At 47.3% G+C, this 5,058-nt stretch overlaps 1 protein-coding gene across 1 annotated transcript in view; it reads left to right on the plus strand.

Annotated features, from left to right (window-relative positions):
- LOC104998717 (HRAS-like suppressor 3) overlaps positions 1-5,058 on the plus strand; it is a 50,860-nt gene that overhangs the window by 901 nt on the left and 44,901 nt on the right. The gene's annotated exons all lie outside the window — the stretch shown is intronic.

Consider the following 5,058-nt stretch of genomic DNA (forward strand, 5'->3'; position numbering starts at 1 on the left):
CTCCCCAGGCCCCTTTGTCTTCAGCCAGCCCCTCACCCCAGCTCCACACCTCAGCTCCTGCAATCTCTTTTCTCTCCCTATAGCTTTGCCTTTTCTAGAATGTCATACAAATGGAATCATACAGAAGCTTGCTTTTTGTGTCTGGGTTCTTTAACTTAGCAGAATGCGTCTGACGTTCATTTTTGTTGTAGCACGTGGCGCACTTTGTTCCTTGTTACTGCTGAGTGGTATCCTGCTGCATGCATGGGCCAGCCTTTCTTTATTCACCAGCTGAAGGACATTTGTGTAGTTTTTGATATTTGACAATAATTATTACAGCCACTCTAGATATTCCCATACAGGTTTGTTTGTGTGCATGAACATGGATTCTAATTTCTTTTGGGTAAGCACTAGGTGTAGGATTGCAGAATCATAAACTAAGATTAGTGAAGTCCCATCACTTCATGGCAAACAGAGGGTGAAAAAGTGGAAGCAGTGGCAGATTTTATTTTCTTGGGCTCCAAAATCCCTGCGGACTGTGACTGCATCCATGAAATTAAAAGTCACTTGCTCCTTGGACGGAAAGCTATGACCAACCTAGACAATATATATATTAAAAAGCAAAGACATCACTTTGCCGACCAAGGTCCATATGGTCAAGGCTATGGTTTTTCCAGTAGTCATGTGCAGATGTGAGAGTCAGAGCATAAAGAAGGCTGAGTCCTGAAGAATTGATGCTTTCTAACTGTGGTGCTGGAGAAGACACTTGAGAGTCCCTTGGACTGCAAAGGAGATCAAACTAGTCAATCCTAAAGGAAATCAATGAACATTCCAATGAATATTCATTGGAAGGGCTGATGCTGAAGCAGAAGCTCCAATACTTTGGCCACCTGATGCGAAGAGCCAACTCATTGGAAAAGACTCTGATGTTGGGGAAGATTGAGGGCAAAAGGAGAAGAGGGTGGCAGAGAATGAGATGTTTACATAGCATCACCAACTCAATGGACATGAATTTGGCCAAACTGCAGGAGGTGGTGAAGGACAAGGAAGCCTGGCATGCTGCTGTCCATGGGGTCACAAAGAGTTGGACAGTACTTAGATACTGAACAACAACAACGGTAAGTGAATGTTTATTATAAGAAATGACCCAGTTGTTGTCCAAGTACCTCACAGCACTGCAGGAGCACACGCCCTCTATTGGGGAAAGAAGAGGCCCTCGAGAATGCAGGAGGCGCTTGGGGGTGTGTGTAGTCCCTTCATCTGTTCGTTTTCCCTGGCCCTGGCATCTCTATTTCTGAACTCTTCCCACTGAAGGTAACTCACTAACTTGCCTTTCTTTCTCTCCCTCACCCCTTCCTTCTCATCACCTGTTTCTCTAGAAAGACTCTCCTCTGTCTCATTCTCTGTAGGTGAGAACGTGGGCCTGTGAGAGCCGTGGAACTCGAGTCACAGAACAAACGCATCCAGACTTTTGCACCAAGGGATCGTCAAACTCCAGCAGGGCTTCTGGCAACATAAGGCCATATCTGCAGGATGACCCCTCAGATGCCTGCCTGAAAAAGCTCAATACTGCCAGGACCTGAAGCCATCTCTTTGAACGTCATCCCCAGGAAGGATGGGGCCACTGTCTCCAATTCTCTGTTGGGTATAGAAGCCCAGCTTCCAATCTTACCAGCTGGCCCACCCCGTCCATGTCACTGTGTCCGTGAGTACAGCGGAGCTGGGCTGAGTACACTGGTCTCCGGGGTCATCCTCACATAGCTACTGCATCCTTTTGTTTTTCTGAGTATCCATGTCTTTATCTAGATTCATTTTCTGACCAGTGCTGTTGGGACTTGGGGTGGACTACTCCCAAATATATTACAATGGAACATTGCTTATTTTGAATTAAAGTTATGAAATGGCCAAGGCAAGAGGGATGCTCTGACTCTCCTTTCTGATGCCCTGAAAGCAGGAAATACACCCCTCGTGAAAGGTGCCCCCGCTGCCCCTGGACGTAGAAGGACATCCTTATTGCCAGGGACAGGGAATCCAGGGGAAGAAGCCTGGATAAACGCCTCGTTACTTCTTTAGTTTACCACCCCAAGTGCAAACTCTGCTTAGATTCCTCACTAATTGAACATGCAATACCTAAGTTTTGGGACTTCCCTGGTGGTCCAGTTCAGGATGGGGAACACATGTATACCTGTGACGGATTCATTTTGATATTTGGCAAAACTAATACAATTATGTAAAGTTAAAAAAAAAAAAAGAATCCATCTTCCAATGCAGGGGACTCGGGTTCGATCCCTGGTCAGGATACTAAGATCCCACATGCCTCAGGGCAACTAAACCTGCGCAGTGCAATGGACGGAAGCCTGCAACCAGAGCAAGCCTTCAGCTAGAGAAACCTGTGCACTACAACCAGGAGCCCTTGTGCTGCAACAAAGACGAAGGGCAGCCAAACAAACAAACGGCAACAATAACGACAACACAAACCACCCAATACTCAGAACACAGTAGTTTCTTTGCCCTGTCAGTTTCTCACAAATGTATTGTTTCTTTGTCTAAAATGTCTAAAAGCTGTCTGCTTTGGCTACTTCTTAGGGACCGTTTCCACGAGGCTCTGTGTATGCATTAAAATGTTTTTCTTTTTTTATATGAGTCTATCTTAAGTCGATTTTATCATTCAGTTCAGTTCAGTCACTCAGTCATGTCCGACTCTTCGCGACCTCATGGACTGTAGCATGCCAGCCTTCCCTGTCCATCACCAACTCCCGGACCCTACTCAAACTCATGTCCACGAGTCAGTGATGCCATCCAACCATCTCATCCTCTGTCATGCCCTTCTCTTCCCACCTTCAATCTTTCTCAGCATCAGAGTCTTTTCCAATGAGCTGGTTCTTCATATCAGGTGGCCAAAGTATTGGAGTTTCAACTTCAGCATCAGTCCTTCCAAGGGACATTCAGGACTGATTTCCTTTAGGATTGACTGATTTGATCTCCTTGTAGTCCAAGGGACTCTTAAGACTCTTCTCCAGTACCACAGTTCAAAAGCATCAATTCTTCAGTGCTCAGCTTTCTTTGTAGTCCAACACTCACATCCATACATGACTACTGGTAAAACCATAGCCTTGAGTAGACAGAGCTTTGTCCGCAAAGTAATGTGTCTGCTTTGTAATATGTTGTCTATCTTGGTCATAGCTTTTCTTCCATGGAGCAAGCGTCTTTTAATTTCATGGCTGCAGTCACTACCTGCAGTGATTTTGGCGCCCAAGCAAATAAAGTCTGTCATGGTTTCCACTGTTTTTTGATTTTATCATTAGTTTTATCTTTAGTTCAGCCACAATAACGCAAGAGGCAGAGAGGGGAAATTTCCTCTCCCCAACAGCACACAAGTGAGACAATATTATCTCATAAAAGCAGAACCTCAGTGCTACCCCGAGTTCAGTCACTTGTTCAGCAGGTCAGTCACGAGCCTGCTATGGGCCTGGAGGTGGCTGGGCACCTGGGACACAGGGCGGTCCAGGCGAGCTTCCTGCCCACAAACTCTGGCAGCAAGAGGGCACGGGGTGGTTTCCTCCCCTTTACACCGGCTCCCAGGCTCCCAGTTGGTCAGCCCTGACCTACGTCATCTGGGCACCCACGCCCTCCGGGGGTATTACATCCACAGGGCCATTGAGTTTCCCTCCTTTGATCCCTCCCTTCCCTGAATTTCATATCTCAGCTCCTCCTCCCACTTACTCTTTCCCCTCTGGCCAGCCAGTTTCTGCCCTCCTTCCTGGGTGTCCGGCTTTCTCCGGATGTCCCCTTTCATGGCTGTATTTATTCCTGCTGGAATTGCTTTGAAGAGGACCAGATCAGATGGTCTTCCCTGAGCTGAAGGTTCTTGGTGTTCTATGTATCTGTGGTCAGACCCCTGGTGTTGAGTGTTACCCCGCTTCTCTTCTTGCTGCAGGTCACTGATGTGCTCATGAGTGTAGGTGTGATCGCAGGTGTCATTGTACAAGTGGGCCTGGTCCCTGCCTCACTGCGATCCTGCAGAAGCAAGAGGGAAAAGCAATAAGTTTGAGGAGTTGTCATGAAGGCAGCCAGTTACTATAGGGAAATCTTGCTTAGCTAGCAGGCATGGAGTTTAGTTTATTGATTTCCCTGTTTTGTGATCATTTAGGCTTATTTTAATGGAACTCAATAAAAGCACAGGAAGATTTTATTTGGGGAAATGCAGACTAGCATGATTCTATTAAAGACACAGTTGAGGGCTTCCCTGGTGGTCCAGTGGTTAAAAATTTGCCTTCCAAAGCAGGGGGCACATGTTCAGTCCCTAGTTGGGGAACTAAGATCCCACATGCCTCGGGGCAAGTAAATCTAAGTGGGGCAACTACTGAGCCCATGCCCTCTGGAGCTCGAATGCTGCAACTGGAGAGTCCATAGTGAAAGTGAAAGTCACTCAGTTGTGTCCGACTTTTGTGATCCCATAGACTGTACAGGACTGGATCACTTTTGTGATCCCAGGACTGTACAGGAATTCTCCAGGCCATAATACTGGAGTGGGTAGCCTTTCCATTCTCCAGGGAATCTTCCCAACCCAGGGATCGAACCCAGGTCTCCCACATTGCAGGCAGATTCTTTACCAGCCGAGCACACAAGGGAAGCCCAACAAGAGAGTCCATGCGCTGCAACAGAAGATTCTGTATGCTGCAACTAAGACGCGATGCAGTGAAAAAAAAAAAAAAAAGACAATTTAACTCTCTTACGGACTGCTATCGGAGAAGGCAATGGCACCCCACTCCAGTACTCTTGCCTGGAAAATCCCATGGACGCAGGAGCCTGGTAGGCTGCAGCCCATGGGTTCGCTAAGAGTCGGACACAACTGAGCGACTTCACTTTCACTCTTCACTTTCATGCATTGGAGAAGGAAATGGCAACCCACTCCAGTGTTCTTGCTTGGAGAATCCCAGGGACAGGGGAGCCTGATGGGCTGCCGTATGGGGTCGCACAGAGTTGGACTCCACTGAAGTGACTTAGCAGCAGCAACGGACTGCTATTTTGTCTGGTTTATGCCTCTCTCTCCATGCCAGCCACTGTCAGTTGAGGTTC

Source organism: Bison bison, unplaced genomic scaffold (genome assembly GCF_000754665.1).
Source record: "Bison bison bison isolate TAMUID 2011002044 unplaced genomic scaffold, Bison_UMD1.0 scf7180017864334, whole genome shotgun sequence".
In the NCBI taxonomy this organism is placed as follows: domain Eukaryota; kingdom Metazoa; phylum Chordata; class Mammalia; order Artiodactyla; family Bovidae; genus Bison; species Bison bison.